Raw genomic sequence first — 18972 nt, 5'->3', positions numbered from 1 at the left:
GTATTGTTAGGTCGGTTGGATTATATTGTGACTCCTTAGACTCCTATATATAGAAAGGAGGTTTTTTCATTTGAATCATCCAATAATTGTTCATTTATGTAATGTAAAGGAGGTTGCCCCCTCGAAGAGGCTGAATTCTAAGGCGTTGGTCTATCTTTTCTTGAGTTGGTTTCATAACATTTGGTATCAGAGCTTTGGATTCTAGGGTTTCGCTGCTCCAAACAGGTCATCGTGAAATTTTCGCTATAACTTTTTTATGTGATGTTTCAGAAGTCACAAAAAAACCCATTTGATAAGAAATCACACTGAACCTTAGGTCCAAATTTCAGAGCTTTTCGCGCGATATTTGCAGAGATATGATCTGAGGAAGTTGGTCTTTTTGCAGACTCCTGAATTACATTCAAAATAGGTGACCTGGGGAAAATCATCATAACTTTCTCTCTGGGAATCAGATTGAAATTTCGTAAGAAGGTACAGAAAGAGGACGGACTGTAGTTTCTGTACATCTTTTTTAGAACAAAAGATCAAAAATTGTACACGTGGAACTTCATACAAGTTCGCTCTTCTTGAAAGGTCTATAATCAGGTCATCTTGGGAGATTGTGCATAACTCTTTCTTGGAGAATCCAATTGGGATAAGACTGGTGGCATTAGAAACAGGACACAGAGAGCTACTACAGGTCACAAATTTAGAACTAGATGATTTGAAAGTATAGAGATACATCAGAGGCAATATCGAGCTCCTACAAAGTGAAAAAATGTGTGTAGATTTTTTTAAATTTTTGCTTAAGTTTGGTTTGAAAATTTATTTTGAAGGAATTCAAAGGGAATGGTAGAGAATTATTATCAGTAACTGATGCCCCGAGGAAAGAAAATGCAAACACCTAGTAAGGAACCTGAAAGCTTTAGCATGACTCATGAGGAAGAGGAAGAAATGCTACATGATATATCAAAATTACAAGAACAAGTGCAACAAATGTCACGCTCACAAAAGTTACAGAAGCTAAGATAAATGGCATGGAAGCTAAGATGAATGGCATGGAAGCTAAGATGGATAATTTGAATATAGATTTGAACACAAATTTGAAGACATACATGGCAGATTTGAAGACAGATTTGACAAATTTTCTACAAGAAATACTTACTAATGGTGAAAAGTAGTAAAGGAAACTCATGATGAGAACAAAAGAAATGTTAATCATGATTCCATAGACGCTAATGTTGGATTGAAGAATCACCATTTTCCAAAAATCGATATGAGGAAGTTTGATGTCAAGGATCCCGCCACATGGATATTACAGATGGAGCAATTCTTCGATCTCAATAATGTGCAAAACGCACAAAAGGTACGTATGGCAACTGTATATTTGGAACCAAATCAGTTTGTATGGTATCAATGGCTTTGTTCTCGTAAACAATTTATCACTTGGGCAATTTTTACGGAAGAATTGATAGCACATTATGAGGATACAAAAAGCAACACTTTTTTTAGCCAATTGATAAGTCTCAAACAAAAGGGTTCAATAATGGAGCACATTGAGGAGTTCCAAAAATTGAACATAAGGGTAAAAGATATTCCATAGGAGCATAGGATTGATGTGTTCATAGGGTCTTTAAAGGATAATATCCATCATGATGTTCGCCTTTGGGAACCTGATTCATTAGATAAGGCATTCAGGTTAGCAAGAAAAATGGAAAGCAAAATTTTGGCAACTAGGAAGCATACCACTCACAACTATAAAGACGGAAGTGTTGTTGCCCCTAGTCTTCCACAACCTACAAAGTTGACACCACAAAAATTGGAAGAAAAAAGAGCAAAAGGGCTTTGTTACAGTTGTGATAGCAAATACAAAAAAGGTCATAAGTGTGCTGAGAAGAAATTATTCTACATAGATTGTGAAGAGAAAGAAGAAAAGGAGCAAGAAAGGTCAAAATAAGAGGATATACTCCAGGAACAAAGCCTAGATGAAGAACAAATAAATCCGACCATATCTTGTAATGCATTGGTGGGAATTACCACTCCTCAAACCATCAAGATAGAAGGACAAATCAAGAAGAAAAAGGTAATAGTGTTGATTGATTCAGGAATCACCCACAATTTTATTCATTGTAGGGTAGCAAAAGAATTGAATTGCTTCCTATATCCAGCACCAGAGTGTCAAGTGATGATTGCAAATGGAGGAACAATAAATTTCTCTAGAAAGTGCCATAATATCAAGCTATCCATGGGAGAATATGTATTGACTAGCCCAATGCTTTCCATTCCAATGGGAGGTGCTGATGTTGTACTAGGAGTCTAATGGCTACAATCCTTGGGTACAATAGCTTTTAATTTTCAGAACTTTTCATCAAATTTTCTACGCACGGAAAGGAAGTTGAATTAAGGGGTATTGTAGGGAAACCAGGAAAGATAATCAGCTCTAATGGCATGACAAAGCTTCTAAAAAAGGAGCAAAGAGGTGTAATTGCACAATTATGTTCGCTAGATGTTTCCACATTGGAATCATCTATTTCTACAGATCTCCAAAAAGTCCTGGACAATCATTCCAAGGTATTTGAGACTCCCAAAGGTCTCCCACCTATGCGTGATCATGATCATGCTATTCATCTGATTCCAGGAAGTGTTCCTCCAAACATCAGTCCGTACAGATATCCCCATTTCCAAAAAAGTGAAATTGAACGTATGGTTGCAGAAATGCTAGAGGCTGGTATAATTCAACCGAGTCAAAGTTCTTTCTCAGCTCCAGTAGTATTGGTGCACAAGAAGGATGGATCATGGCGCATGTGTCCGGATTATGGGAGCTCAACAAGCTCTCTATTAAAGATAAGTTCCCCATTCCTGTCATTGATGAATTACTGGAAGAATTGCATGGATCAATTTACTTCACCAAGTTGGATCTTCGTTTGGGATATCATCAAATCAGAATGAAGATTGAAGACATTACGAAAACGACATTTAGAACTCATGAGGGTCATTATGAATTTTTGGTCATGCCTTTTGGCCTTACCAATGCACCTTCAACATTTCAAGGTTTGATGAATTCAATTTTCAAACCATTCCTTAGAAAATTTGTGTTAGTATTTTTTGATGATATACTAATCTACAGCAAGTCTTGGAAGGATCATGTTGAACATGTTGACAGGGTGCTACAACTATTGGAGGAGAAACAATTATATGCAAAAAGATCCAAATGTTTCTTTGGAGTCCAGGAGGTGGAATATTTGGGTCATATTGTATCTCATGAAGGAGTTAAGGTAGACCCTAGCAAAATTAAAGCCATTAAGGAATGGAAAATCCCCACATCCATAAAGCATTTGCGAGGATTTCTTGCGTTGACAGGGTATTATCGCAAGTTTGTTAAGAATTATGGGAGAATAGCAGCACCTATAACAACATTATTGAAGAAAGATTCATTTTCATGGACTCCGGAAGAAACAAAGGCCTTTGAACATCTTAAAGAGGCAATGTGCCAAGCACCGGTCTTAGCTACACCAGACTTCACAAAAACCTTTATTGTGGAATGTGATGCTTCAGGAAATGGAATTGGTGCTGTTCTAATGCAAGATGAAAGACCCATTGCTTTTGAAAGTCGTCCAATCAAGGGAAAGTTTTTAAGCAAAGCTATTTATGAGAAGGAAATGTTGGCAATACTCCATGCACTTAAGAAATGGCAACCCTACCTAATGGGAAGACACTTCAAGGTAAAAACAGATCATGATAGCCTTAAATACTTTTTAGAACAAAGATTATCCTCTGAAGAGCAACAAAAGTGGGTCACAAAGATGTTGGGTTATGACTTTGAAATCATCTACAAAAAAGGGAAGCAAAATGTGGTGGCAGATGCACTCTCAAGAAAGGATGAGGATGTGGAAGCATTGTTGTGTGCCATTTCTATTATCCAACCAGATTGGATAAACGAAGCAAGGGAGGAATGGAAGAATGGCGAAGAAGTGTGGGCACTTATTCGAAAGCTACAACAAGATTCCAGTACTTCTAATACATTTAGCTGGAAAAATGATTCGTTATGGTACAAAGATCACTTATACCTCTGTAAGAATTCCCAGCTAAAACAAAAGATTCTTATGGAATTGCACACTTCTCCCTTAGGAGGGCACTCAAGATTTTTAAAAACTTACCACAGGGTTAAGAAGGAATTTTTTTGGGATGGCCTTAAATCAGATATTCAAAAGTTTGTGGCGGAATGTTTGGTTTGCCAACAAAATAAAGTTGAAACAATTAAGACACTGGGTCTATTACAACCTTTATCCATTCCAAGCCAATGTTGGGAGGAGGTTTCAATGGATTTTATCACAGGTTTACCCAAGTCTGAGGGAAAAAGTGTTATCATGGTGGTAGTTGACAGACTTACCAAGTATGCACACTTTTGTGCATTATCACATCCATTTAAAGCCAGTACAGTTTCTACTGCATTTATGGAAACAGTTCAAAAGCTACATGGAAACCCAAAGATTATTGTAAGTGACAGAGATCCCATTTTCACTGGAAATTTTTGGACAGAATTATTTTCTTGTCTTGGTACTTAGTTAGCTCATAGCTCATCTTATCATCCTCAATCTGATGGGCAAACTGAGATAGTAAACAAATGTTTGGAAGGATATCTTCGTTGCTTTGTATCTGATAAACAGACACAATGGGTCAAATGGTTACCTCTGGCTGAATGGTGGTATAACACTTCCTTCCATACAACAACAAAAATGACCCCATTTATGGCACTTTATGGGTATCAACCACCATCCATCACATCATATTTAAGAGAAAATTCTAAGGTTCAGGCAGTGGAACATCACATCGAACATCAACAACAAGTACTCCAACTCTTAAAGGATAACCTCGTGTTGGCACAAAATAGAATGAAACAATAGGCAGATCAACATCACAGTGAAAGAAGTTTTGATGTAGGTGATTTGGTATTCCTACGGCTAAAACCGTATAAGCAAATGTCCCTAAAGAAATCTAAGAAGGATAATAAATTAAAGTATTATGGTCCGTACAAGGTGTTGCAAAATATTGGTACTATGGCATACAAATTGGAGCTTCCTGCAGCTTCTCGATTGCACCCAGTTTTCCATGTTTCATGTTTAAAGAAGGTTATAGGCGACAAGCTCCCAATTCAAACAATATTGCCAGAACTTGACGAGGAAGGAAAAATTATATTGGAACCGGAAGCAGTCACAGAAACAAGAACTCGACAGCTACGAAATCGATCAATTTCAGAGTACCTTATCAAGTGGAAGAACTTATCCGCTGAAGATTCCACATGGGAGGATGAGAATTTTATGCAGAAGTATCCATAACTACTCAAGCGTTGAGGACAACACTTTTTTGAAGGAGAGGGGCATGTTGGGTCCCTATAATACTAGTGATTACCCCATTACTGTTGTAGTTATACCCCTTATTTATATTGTTGTGCCCCTATTACCCCCATATTGTTATTTCTGTGCCCCATAGAATCCCTCTATTGTTATTTTTGTGGCTTTATATTATTATTGTTAGGTCGGTTGGATTATATTGTGACTCCTTAGACTCCTATATATAGAAAGGATGTTTTGTCATTTGAATCATCCAATAATTGTTCATTTATGTAATGTAAAGGAGGTTGCCCCCTCGAAGAGGTTGAATTCTAAGGCGTTGATCTATCTTTTCTTGAGTTGGTTTCATAACACACACCTCTTAGATTCATCCCAAAAAAAATATGAAATGGACTCATTCCAGTACTTCAGTTTGGAGTGTCATTATAAGCAAACTCAGCCTGAGCTAGTGCTAAATCCCACTGCTTAGGATTTTGATACACTAAACTTCTCAATATGTTTCTCAAGCTCTTGTTTACTACTTCGGTTTGTCCATTTGTTTGAGGATGGTATGATGAATTGAAACTGAGGTTAGCTCCTAGTTTCTTCCAAAGAGTTCTCTAGAAATGCCCTACAAAATTTGTATCTCTATCAGACACAATACTTAGAGGCAATCCATGTAATCTTAAAATTTCTGAAAAAAATAGATTAGCTATATGTGTTACATCACTAGTCTTCTTACAAGCAATGAAATGTGCCACCTTGAAAAATCTATCTACCAAAACATAAATGGAATCATTCCATCTTTGAGTTTTAGGTAATCCCAAAACAAAATCCATGCTAACTACATCCCATGGTCGGTCTGGTATTGGTAATGGCTGTTACAATCTTGTATTCTGGCTTCTCCCTTTAGCATGCTGACATATCCTGCACTTCTCAACAAATCTCTTAACATCAATTTGCATTTTTGGCCAATAATAAAAAGCATTTACCTGAGAAAATGTTTTGTCTTGTCCAAAGTGATAATATAATCCTCCACTACGTTTCTCCTTTATTATGTTTTCCCTCATAGAACATTTGGGAATGCACAACTTGTTGCCTTTAAAAAATAAACCCCCTTGGATAAGATAATCTAACCACTGACTTTTGTTATGAACTATTGGATTTTGTACTGTTGTATATATATATTTGAAATCTGCATCATCTTTGTACATTTCAACCATTTCTTCAAATCCTACAATACCAACTTTTAATTCTTGCACAATGAAATTTACCCTGCTTAACACATCAATGACTTTGTTTAACTTACCACTTGTGTGCTTTATCACAAAAGTAAAGCTCTGCAAAAACTGTACCTAGTTGGCATGTTTCTGGCCCAATTTTGGCTGGTTGTTTATGAACTTTAATGCATGATTGTCAGAATACAATATAAACTCCTTTGGCAGCAAATAATGTCTCCATTTTTTTAAGGCTTGTACAATAACATAAAATTATTTATCGTAAGAAAAATACTTCTTCTTCGCTTCATTTAGTTTCTCACTGAAGTATGCTATTGGTCTCTGTTCTTGACTTAAAACTACTCCAATTGCAACTCCACTAGAATCTGTTTCAACTTGAAATACTTTTCCAAAATCGGGTAAAGCTAAAACCGGCTTCTCTGTGATTTTCCTCTTCAGCAACTTAAAATTCCTGTGTGTTGCTTCTGTCCACCTGAACGGCTAATTAGTTTCCTTGATTGTTTCAATAATTGGTGCACAAATCTGACTAAAACCTTTGATAAATTTCCTGTGAAAAATTGCAAGACCATGAAAACTTCTTACCTCAAATATATTCTTGGGAATAGGCCAATTCCAAATTGCTTGTACTTTCTTTGGATGCCTTTTCAACCCTTCTTTAGAAACTACAAATCCCAAGTAAATTAATTATTCTTTCATGAAACTACATTCTTTAGATTTATCAGTAGTTTCTCTTTCTGGAGAGTTCTTAAAACCAATTTAAGATGCTCTAGATGTTCTTTTTTTACTTTTACTAAAAACTAGAATATCATCAAGATAAACATTAACAGACTTTCTTGCATATTCCTTCAAGACTTCATTCATCAATCTCATGGATGTGCTAGGTGCATTAGTGAGTCCAAAAGGCATCACTAACCACTCTTACAACCCACTATTTGTTTTAAATGCAGTCTTCCATTCATCTCCTTATCTAATTCTTATTTGATGATATCCACTCTTCATATCTATTTTAGTAAAATACCTTGACCCACTCATACAATCCATCAAACCATCCATGCGTGGCAAAGGAAATCTATACCTGATAGTGATTTTGTTTATGGCTCTGGAATCTATACACATATGCCATTCACCTCCTTTCTTTGGACTAAGTACTGTTGGTATAGCAAATGGATTAAGACTCTCTCTAGAGATTATAGTTATTTTAAAAGATAAAACTTATAATTATTTTAAAAGATAAAATAAATTTGAACTTATAATCTCTTATTATGTATGTATTAGGTATCTTCTTTACCTCATAAGGAGGTATACTCAATAGTAATAATATTGAAGGGTTCAGTCAGCCAACTGTTGTACCATCGACAATTCTTTCTTTCCCAAAGAGATCTCGGTTTCGTTCCTTCAAAATTTACTGTTCATATTGAAAAAAATGGTGCAAATAACACTTAGTTGAATCAATTAGTTGGATTGTGTGAATGTGTTTTTTTCAAAATTCATCGTCAATACTTAAAACGACGGTGGATTAATTGGGATTATTGGAGTTGTTATTGAAATGTAAAATGAGGACGCAACCATGTTCACCACTACATACTCACCTCTGCCCTCCAACCCAATCTCACCATTTATCCCGACATGTTTCAACGAGTGCATATCACAAAATTCATCTCGCAATGTTTCAATATAACTCCCATATAACAGAAACCTTTCCAAGTGCTTCAGCTTCCCAATGGATTTGGGAACATTTGAAATGGGAGCGTCGATATACAATTCCCTCAGCTCCAGAAGTGCATGCAATTTTTACAAACATTTTTTAAGTGGGGTTTGACACGGTAAACGTCTAAATTTCTGGCATTCTGGTATTCGAAGATAATTCTCGAATTGGGCAACCAAAACACTCACACAAATCAGAAACCTTTTACTGATCACTGATTGGGCAACTAAGAAAAAGTGCACTTTTTTTTTGAAGCATCTTAGAGTAGAAAAGATGGAAACATTTAAAAAAATTAGAAAGAAGCAAACATGTCAATGTATTTGCTTTATCTAATAATGTATTTGATTTTTATGCCATATCTTTTGTAATTACAAAATTAAAAATAAGGAGAATGTTTGCATCGTTTATAAAATGCTTATCTCTCGCTCATAATAAATGATGTTATTTCCATAGAGTTGTTATGTTATCTTATTTTCTTTGTTATGTGATTCTCTGAATTAGTTTCTCAGCGCTGCAGGTAGATCAATTGCTATTAGAGCATAAAATCTTGGAAGCCATCCACCTTTTCAAAGAATTTTTTTTTAGGCTCATAGATCTCAATCCATTCGGTGGATGAAAGTCATGTCTCCCCATCAAGAGCCCTCAACTCCAGACTCACTAGTCCATGACTTAGCCATGGCTCTTCAAGAGCTAATTACGTTGCAATAACAATGCCCTCCAACGAAATTGTAGCTTGATACACGCTTTCAGCTGCCCAAGTTCGGCCAAATGAATGGCGAGGTTGTCGATTCTTGTCTCCACAGTCTCTCCAACTATTTCAGAACGTGTCCAACTATGGAAGAGGAAGTGTAACTTCAAATCAACAGTCTACATTGGAAGGCTTGGCACAAACATGGTGGGATACTCATTTGGAGAATATGTCCTTGGTTTTCGAACTTGGAGAACCAATAGAGAACAAATCGACACCTATCACATCTTGGGATAACTTTTTCCAGGCCTTAAGAGAACGCTTCTATCTCCTACGATATATCCAAAATCTCCTTGCCAAATTGTTATAGCTTCGACAAATACCAAATCAATCATGAAATCTTACATTGATGTATTCTACAAGTTGTGCATTCAACTCCATATCTATGATCTAGAAGAGGTACTAATTATCAAATTTAATTCTAGTTTTCTAATGTTTTTTTCCAAGAAGTTGATTTGTTTGATAGTACTTCATTGTACAAGGCATTTATTCGAGCCCTGGTTGTGGAACGTAAAGTGGGCCCTTGAATCCAATCTCCTCAAGCCAGAAATGGTCCATCTCCCTCTGGTTCTTTTGATATAGCCTCTGCCTCATCCCCCACACCTCACAATATCCCCTAGTGTACATTTCATAAGACCAACTCACATGCTTCTGCAGATTGTAAAGTACTGAAAAACCTATGCCCTAACAAGACTCTTATTACAGAGGTCGAGCAACCAAATGCCATTACCACTCTTGCATTTGTTTCTCTCGACAAACCTACCGAAGCGGACACCTCTCTCATCCTTATGATTGCTAATGCAACAAAACCTCTAGTGCACCTCTATTTACCCATAATTTTCAAATTAAACATGAGTTGGCCACTCTTATTCTCGACAATGGAAGTCAAAAGAATTGTGTGGCACAAGATTTGGTTCAATGCCTTTGCCTTCCCACCACTCCACATCCACACCCTTATCAGTTCGGTTGGGTCCAAAATGATAGTCCTCGTCTTACCATCTCCCAACGATGTGTTGTAACCTTTGCTATTGGCCCTTTTCGCGATACTGTGGTATGTGATGTTTCTCCTCTCAATTGTGTCGATTTGTTATTGGGAATTCCATACCAAGAAGCCCGACACGTTGTTTATCATGCTAAAGATCACCAATACCACTTGCAGCATGATGGCCGCACCTATGTGCTCACATCCTCAGCTAGCACATCAACCCAACCTTCTACTAGCAAAGCTCCCATTACGAGAGCCAATTTAAACCAATGTGTTTCTTTGTGCTTGGTTTTCCTTGTCAGGTCAGATAACCTCACCAATTTGGTCCCTTCTACAATGGATCCTCTACTCCAGGAATTTTCAGATGTCTTCACCCAACCCACAAGGATGCCTCCAACATGCTTTGTTGAATACAAAATTGATCTTATTCCTGGTGCTTCTTGTTATAGAAATTTTTGTGCCTTACAGCATGAAGCATGAAATGTCCATAATCTAAGGGATCCAAAGTCCCTAAACATGTTGTTCCTGCCCCTAGAGGAACAAGGTCAGCAAACCACAGCACTGAACAAAAGTTCTCCACCTGAAAACACTCAAAAACAAGGCAATTCTGGATCATGTCAACTGCTCCATTGAGCATCTGCGCTGAATGTCAACTGCTCCACTATCTACCCGCGTTGAATGTCAACTACAAAGAAGGCTACCTGCGCTGGGCGAATTGGGACATGTGGCACAATCATTCCTCAAGGTGTCAATGCCCAGGAAGCTTCCAAAATGATACTTAGATCAGGGAATTCGACTGGTGATGAGTAAGAGGTTCTAGATCTCCAAGTGGAAGCAAGAACCTCCAAGTGGACTCAAGAACTGAAGAATAACTGAAGTGGGAGAGGACACTAGTCAGCTTCATGCCAGCCTCAAGCTGACTCATCCTTTCTCCAAAACTCCTATATATAGATCTCTCTCATGAGGTCTAGGGAGGCTGGAATCTTGTGAATGTAAAGAATTGCTGTTGGTTTGAGTTTAGAACTATTGGGTGATTTGCTTTGAAGGAGGTGAAGAGGAGATTTCTTTCTGCTGGGAAGGTGATGCTGGATTGGGCCTCTTATGGTTGTATCACTTCCTGAACTTTACTTCTTCCATTAATAAAGCATTTGAGGTTCTTCTATATGCATGTGTCTCAATGATGTATTGTTATACTTGTGTATTTGATTTATTCTAATCCTTAAATCAATTATGGATGTATGCTTCTTGTAGTTTCCCTTTCTTGCCATTTTGCAGGATCTTGGTGTAGCTGGGCCAGTGAAAGAGCAAGGAGCTGGGAGCAAGCAGCAAGGAGAGAAGATTGGATCAACCATTAGTGAAAGACATCAGTTAGTGGATCTCTTTCTCCCCTATTTTACTTTCATAAAGAAGAAATCTTAGATAGCTTTGCTTTGATTGTTGCTGAGGTACTATCACCCTTAGAGTGGGATAGGGTCATTCCGTATTGGATACTTTTCCCAACAACAAATTGGCGACTCCACTGGGGATCGTATCTTGTTGGTTGTTTGTGTTTTTTGCTATTCATTTCCTAAACACAGGGAGTACCGAATCGAACTGCATTTGGATCTTTCAAATGCAAAGTAGAGGGTAGCTACTCTAGCTCAGTTTCTGGGCATGTTTATGATTTGAAGAGCTGATCCACAAGGACTCTGAACAACTCTTAGTGATAGTTTTTCATCCTCCTTTTCATCCTTTAGTGTGTACTTGATTGATAGCTTTGATTTGGCAAAAAACTGTTGATTTTTGAGCAATCTGTGACCCAGAACCTGAGAAAAACGAGAGTTTCTCTCTTCATTGCAGGCACTGTGAAGGCAGTCTGCATTTCATCGTAGGTCCCGAAGGGGCTACCTGCGCTGAATGTCAAATTGACAGTGTTCTACCTGCGCTGAACCAATGTGGCCTTGTGCAACTGGGGTTCTCTCCTTTCGTTGCCCTGTTTTCATCCATGTTTTTGCAGCCTGTTATCAGTCAATGTGCCTATCTGAAACCACCTTTCTTTGCCACTATTCCGCCTCGGTTGTATAAAGAAACTGTATTTGTTCTTTGTGTATTTCTTACATCATTTGTAGTTTCCCATAACGAAAGTGAACTAGTCTTGCTGTGGCCTCTTAGATCTAGACCTGTGATAAGTGTCGTTCTGATCTTAAGAGTTAGTTTGTTTGCTGTTCATAGCTGATTGAGCTTTTGCTTTCGTCATATGGTTTGAATTTATGTATTTCTAGTGTTGAAACAAGTAAATCTTAAGGTGTCTTTTGATTTTGGACAAAAGCTTGTTTGCTTTCACTTGAAATTGAATTCAAAGTTATACAACATATTTCTTTTTGTAGTACATCAACATTAAGAAAGAGAAAAGAAATACCTGCATTGTGCATGTGCATTTTGACAGCTTGCATGTTGATTTAGGAAAAAGTGCATTAGTGTGTGCTCTATGATCTGTGTGAAAAGATGATGTCTTTCTTTTCCCTCAGTAGTTAAGATTTTCATAAGTTGAAAAGATTGAAGAAGCTTGCTTCTCATCTTTAGACTGCATTTAGGAGTTGTACCATACATCTCGTGGTGATCCATAAAGGCAAACTTCTAAACAAGATCAACCTAAAATGAATTGAATTTACATAACAACGCTTTGAAACATAACGCAAACACATAGAGGTCTAAGCTAGAGACGTGTTCCAGCGTCGTTAAACGTGATATCTTAGCGATGAGTGGTTGGGTGATTCCTCCACGGTGAAGCGATAAGTATCAATACGGACTTGTGCTCCCACGTACCGTCGCGTATATATTGGGAGACCCCTATAGGAACAAAGCCTTTATCCATAGGAAGCCGTGTCGGCCGCCCTACTGATCGCAATGCAGTGAACACAACATTCACGAAGATCGACCACCCGTACCGTAAAACGTATTCTGTGGTTTTGCGAAAAGTTTGGCACACCCTCTGCCTAGATCTCCAGAGTAGTTTCTTTTGGCCTTTTTCAAACTCTATAACTGAAAAAGTCCATCCGAGCATTTGTCACTTCGGGCTCGTTAAAACATCGAAGGAGACTAGAGTCATCTTTAGCTTTTTCTCGACTCTTAAAAAGTGAAAAAGCAAGTTGTATCTAAAGCGTCGTTATAAAATTTATTTTAAACGGAACATAATCACCTCCTATTCCTGCGTTGATCTGTAGGTCGAGAACATGGAACGCACCAACCAAGGAATTCCACATGATGGAAATCTTAGTCCTTTCTCCTCTTGGGGAGAAGTTGGTGCGCCCCACATGGCCACATTGTCGCTTCCAGGACTGACAATTGGCCTGCCAATTTGGCTATTCTCGACCAATGTAGTTCAGAACACCATGGTTCCTGAACAGTCGAGTCAACAGTTAGATCAGTCTAGAGCTGCCCACCAGCCTTCTACTTCCTATAACTCTTCCTCCAATCCTTCATCTTTGCAAGGTAGAGCCGGCAAAATCCAAGCTCCCATGGAGAAGAAGGAGAAGAAGAAGAGAGAGAAGAAGAAGAAGGAGCCTAAGGCGACTGGGGGCAAGCAAAAGACATCTGACAAAAATCCACACACAGCACAGACCGGGCCTAAATCGCCATGTGTCATATGTAGAGGAGACCACTTCCATAGAGATTGTCCCTGTATTCCCCGGATACTAAGGGACTGGTCCCCTCGTTTGCACAGTTCGGGAGCATCAACCTCTGATAGCCATGTTGAATGCTTATCGTCAACCAGCGAAAGTGAAGGTTCAAGACAAAGAGGGGGAGCAAAATCCCCCTGCAGACTGTGTGAAGGCGATCACGCCATCCACCGTTGTCCCTTCTTAGACGAAGCGAAGAGAGTTTTGGAAGATCGTCCGGTTTCACCGTTGAGACTTCCTCCTGGATACAAAAAACTCGTGCCAAGTCCTTCGTTGGTTGAGAATACAGCTGGCCCGCTCAAGTGGTCAGCTGAAGCGTCAGTCATTGAAAATGAACCTACTGAATCCAGACCGGACGAAAGTCCAAAGGTCGAAACGGCAGTTGACCCGGTTCTGCCTTCGGAGGTTTCATCTTCAAATGACACCGTCAATGAAGATTCATCTTCAAATGACACCTCCACCGAAGAGAATAAGGATGACACCATCCAGATTCTTTTTATCAACACCGACTCTGATGAGCATCAGGGCAATGCGCCCATTCCTTTATCGCAGGAAGGAACATCGTCAGGGTCATATCTGGCCGTGTATTCGGTCCCACCACCAAGCAACCTAGTTGTGTCCTTTGATTGGAATCAACTAGGCAGACCCCGCTTACCAGCCAGTATACCATTCAGAATCATAGTCCAAATATACAGAATGGTAATGGCTAGAACTATCATTGATGAAGGGGCATCTGTGAGTATCCTTTCCTCTATTGCTTGGAAAGCACTGGGTTCCCCGACGCTTTTGCCTGAGATAAGAAATCTCTCGGGTTTCGATAAAGGAACCAGTCGACCATTAGGGATTCTCCCCAATGTGCCTGTAACATTGAAAGGGAAGACCGTTCAAATGAACGTGATGGTCATTCAAGGACCCTTGGATTATAACCTACTCCTTGGATGAGACTATATATATTGCATGGGAGCAATAGTATCCTCACTCTTTAGAGTAATGTGTTTTCCACACGGAGGAAGAATGGTCAAGCTCGTAGACCAACTTTCATTTCCGGGATCATGCATCACAAATAGTCACATACCAACCCTGAATGGTCTATTCAATCAAGAAATGTCTCCACCCCTAGTCCTTCTTCCCGATGAATGCGAGTGATTCGGAAAGATGGGACTGGAACCCAGGGGGCATGCATCCTGGTCTGCTTTAGGCAGAGAAAACCTTGGGTATAAGGTAGAATTTCCGCGAGAGAATATGACTAGTCCGTACCCCGTCCGTGGATGGAAGAGGGGTTGTTCTAGAATAAGATTCTTTTGTCAAAGTTACGTGTTTGACAAAGGTCATTCACCCTTGTCTATTTCGGTAGACATTGCCGAGGAAGTGTTTTGTTGAAAAAATAACAAGACAATCTTTGGGTAACCAGAAAGAGGTAAGCCTCCCTCAATAACACAAATGTTTTGTCTTTGAGTAGTGTTCCTCTCTTGTCACAAGTAGCTGTTCTCTTGCGATCTTGCGAAAAATCTGTTGAAAATTGGACTAGCAAGACGACAAGTAGCTGTGAACACCCAAAGAAAAGCAGTGGTGAGAAGGAGGAGGGGTAGCCTTGAAATTGTATTTTATACCTAGGGGCATGCAAACCTTTTGGAGTACAAGCTAAGAGCGGTTATTTATCTATTTTTTGGGTTAGCCATTTCCGAACTTGCATAAAGAAAGGATATGGAGTAAAGCTTAGTGAAGATGAAACTCCTTAAAAAATAGAGATCTCACAGGGGACATTTCTTATCTTATGACTGGTAATTCGAGCAGTTTTAGCATAAAGTTCATGCTCGTTAAAAAATAAACGCAAGATCCGAGCAGTTTTAACGCGGTCTTCATGCTCGTTAAAAAATAAATATAAGCAGTGAGCAATGTTTCCTCCAGAGTTTAAGCTCATTTTTAAATAAAAAATGAACCTATCCTGGTAAATAACCACTGTGATCGTAAATTTATCAGCCATAAAAAGCCTTGGTCGTGTTTTGCACCTGCCACCTCCACTTTCATTTGGCCGATCGTTCACCTCCATATGATTGTTTACCCATTTTGAGGAACAGCTGCGAAGAGTGATTTCACCTAGCCATCCTTGTGACACTGCCGTGATTGGAAAATTCCAACCTGTACTTGGAATCTGTCGCTATCCCTGTTTATCACTCGTTCCTCAAAAGATGAGTCTTCTTTAAGCTCTTTTCAACTGACTCGTAAAATATGAAAAGTTTGCCGAGTTTTGGCCTTCCAACTCGTTAAAAGGACCGGAAGAGCTATCCCTCCTCTAGATTTTAATCTTTTTGGACCTGAGGGATTATTGCACAAAAAGGTCGAGCGCTTGTTTTATTCAGCTCGTTAAAATTATTGAAAATTCATCCCTTCTATATTGTTTTATACTTTTTCGGACTTAAGGGATTAGATGACGAAAAAGGAGTTTTGGAGTTAACTTTCTGTACCTTTTCAGACTCTCTAAAAATGAAAATGACCGAGTTTTCCTTGTCGTTAGACTCATTAAAATGATTAAATAGCGACAAACTTGTCTTTAGACGAGAACGAGTTTCCCTATCGCTAGGCTCGTTAAAACATAGCGATGGGCTTGCCCGAAGGGCAGGTTATAGAACAAGCATATGTTATCCTCCTCAAGCTTGACAAAAATAAAAAGGTACTGGTCAGAAATGACTGGGGAAAAATTGGGAGAACCTCAAAACTTAATGGTAGCAAGTCGCTCTTGAACATGACACTTTTCCTCCGTACCACATCGGGTTGGGTTGTTTCATTCACCGGTCTCATCACCATGGTCTCGCCAAACCATCCACATTTGGGGTAATGCTACCGATCCATCGCATCAGTGTCGTTATATGTTCAAGAGATGTTGTTCAGAAAGAGTCAACCATGTCCCATCGACTACCATACATCATCTTTCAACCTTTCATGACCGTCACCCTGAATCATATTTCACAGATTGTTTTCACCTCCATTAAAATCATTAGCTCCGTTCCGTGTCACTGATGTGGGATTCATTAAGGCCCTCCTTTGACGGATCGCTTCTTGTCGACTTCAGCTCATTATCCAAGAAGTTGATCTAGGAACAACCCCCTCAGTACTTTGAAACTTGCATGCCTCAATGGCAATTTTCTCACTTCCGGCGACAGGTATACATCAATGACCTTCGACCAGAAGATTTTGCGTGGTGTTCGACGCCAAGTCCTTTATTCACACCACGTGAATTGTACTGCAGTACCTTGAGGGTCATTATCATTATCGGTGATTCCTCTCGCGCTTGTTAACGGTTTACATCATTGATCGGTAATCAAGCGATGCCTTTCCATGTTTGACTTCAGCGCAACTCTCACATGGATCGACTTGTACTTAGAGTGAAGATCGAACGAGTTTGAAGACCCGGATCTAGTTTCATCCATCTGGGCTGCGATATATATTCAGGAAATATAAAGACATTTGACATGTACATCATTGCAGCAAATGATCATCCTACTCAAAGGATGATAATTTTCACCAAAATTATCAGTCTCCCATCAGACGATCGTCTGTTCTATGTACCAAAATGAATTTATAAAGCTGAGCATGGGAATGCCCGCCTCAGCTAGATCATGAAAACAGTATGAAAAATAATGTATTGTATTGTATCTTATTACAGGTCACCTCTCAGCAATTGAATGAACTTCGGATCCTCCTGATAAAGCATTTCACCCGATAAACGACCTCATACTTTAAGGGGCAACTGTTACAGACATTTTTGTGCCTTACAGCATGAAGCATGAAATGTCCATAATCTAAGGGATCCAAAGTCCCTAAACATGTTGTTCCTGCCCCTAGAGGAACAAGGTCAGCAAACCACAGCACTGAACAAAAGTTCTCCACCTGAAAACACTCAAAAACAAGGCAATTCTGGATCATGTCAACTGCTCCACTGAGCATCTGCGCTGAATGTCAACTGCTCCACTGTCTACCTGCGTTGAATGTCAACTGCAAAGAAGGCTACCTGCGCTGGGTGAATTGGGACATGTGGCACAGTCATTCCTCAAGGTGTCAATGCCCAGGAAGCTTCCAAAATGACACTTGGATCAGGGAATTCGACTGGTGATGAGTAGGAGGTTCTAGATTTCCAAGTGGAAGCAAGAACCTCCAAGTGGATTCAAGAACTGAAGAATAACTGAAGTGGGAGAGGACACTAGTCAGCTTCATGCCAGCCTCAAGCTGACTCATCCTTTCTCCAAAACTCCTATATATAGATCTCTCTCATGAGGTCTAGGGAGGCTGGAATCTTGTGAATGTAAAGAATTGCTGTTGGTTTGAGTTTAGAACTATTGGGTGATTTTCTTTGAAGGAGGTGAAGAGGAGATTTCTTTCTGCTGGGAAGGTGATGCTGGATTGGGCCTCTTATGGTTGTATCACTTCCTGAACTTTACTTCTTCCATTAATAAAGAATTTGAGGTTCTTTTATATGCATGTGTCTCAATGATGTATTGTTATACTTGTGTATTTGATTTATTCTAATCCTTAAATCAATTATGGATGTATGCTTCTTGTAGTTTCCCTTTCTTGCCATTTTGCAGGATCTTGGTGTAGCTGGGCCAGTGAAAGAGCAAGGAGCTGGGAGCAAGCAACAAGGAGAGAAGATTGGATCAACCATTAGCGAAAGACATCGGTTAGTGGATCTCTTTCTCCCCTATTTTACTTTCATAAAGAAGAAATCTTAGATAGCTTTGCTTTGATTGTTGCTGAGGTACTATCACCCTTAGAGTGGGATAGGGTCATTCCGTATTGGATACTTTTCCCAACAACACTTCTTTACCCAATATCCCATCTTATCACCTCGCTTCTTGAGAGGCCATTGAAATCAAACGCCAAATTGAACAAGTGTTTACATTCGATCATATTCATCTTTCACCTTCGCCATGTGCATCTATAACTTTTGTTATTCCCAAAAAGGGTACTTCTGAATGGTGCCTTGTGACAGACTACCGGGCCATTAATAAAGCCACTGCTAAAAACTGCTACCCCCTACCCTGCATTGAGGATTTGTTGGACCACTTACATGGGGCTTGTTTTTTCACAAACATGGATTTTACTGCAGGCTACCATCAAGTTTTCATGCATGCATCTTGCACATGAAAAAATTCTTTCAAAACAAAGTTTGGGCTATTTGAATGGTTGGTCATGCCATTTGGATTAACCAATGCACCAACCAGGTTTCTGAGATTCATTAATGATGTTTTCAGGGCACACTTGGGTAAGTTTGTGGTCATTTACCTTGATGATATTTTGTTATTCAATAAATTTTGGGAAGACCATCTTCAA

The sequence above is a fragment of the Pinus tabuliformis genome, chromosome X (assembly GCF_031772625.1).
Source record: "Pinus tabuliformis cultivar Carrire ecotype Pingquan chromosome X, CPIR1, whole genome shotgun sequence".
In the NCBI taxonomy this organism is placed as follows: Eukaryota; Viridiplantae; Streptophyta; class Pinopsida; order Pinales; family Pinaceae; genus Pinus; species Pinus tabuliformis.
Note: the sequence above shows the minus strand (reverse complement) of the source record.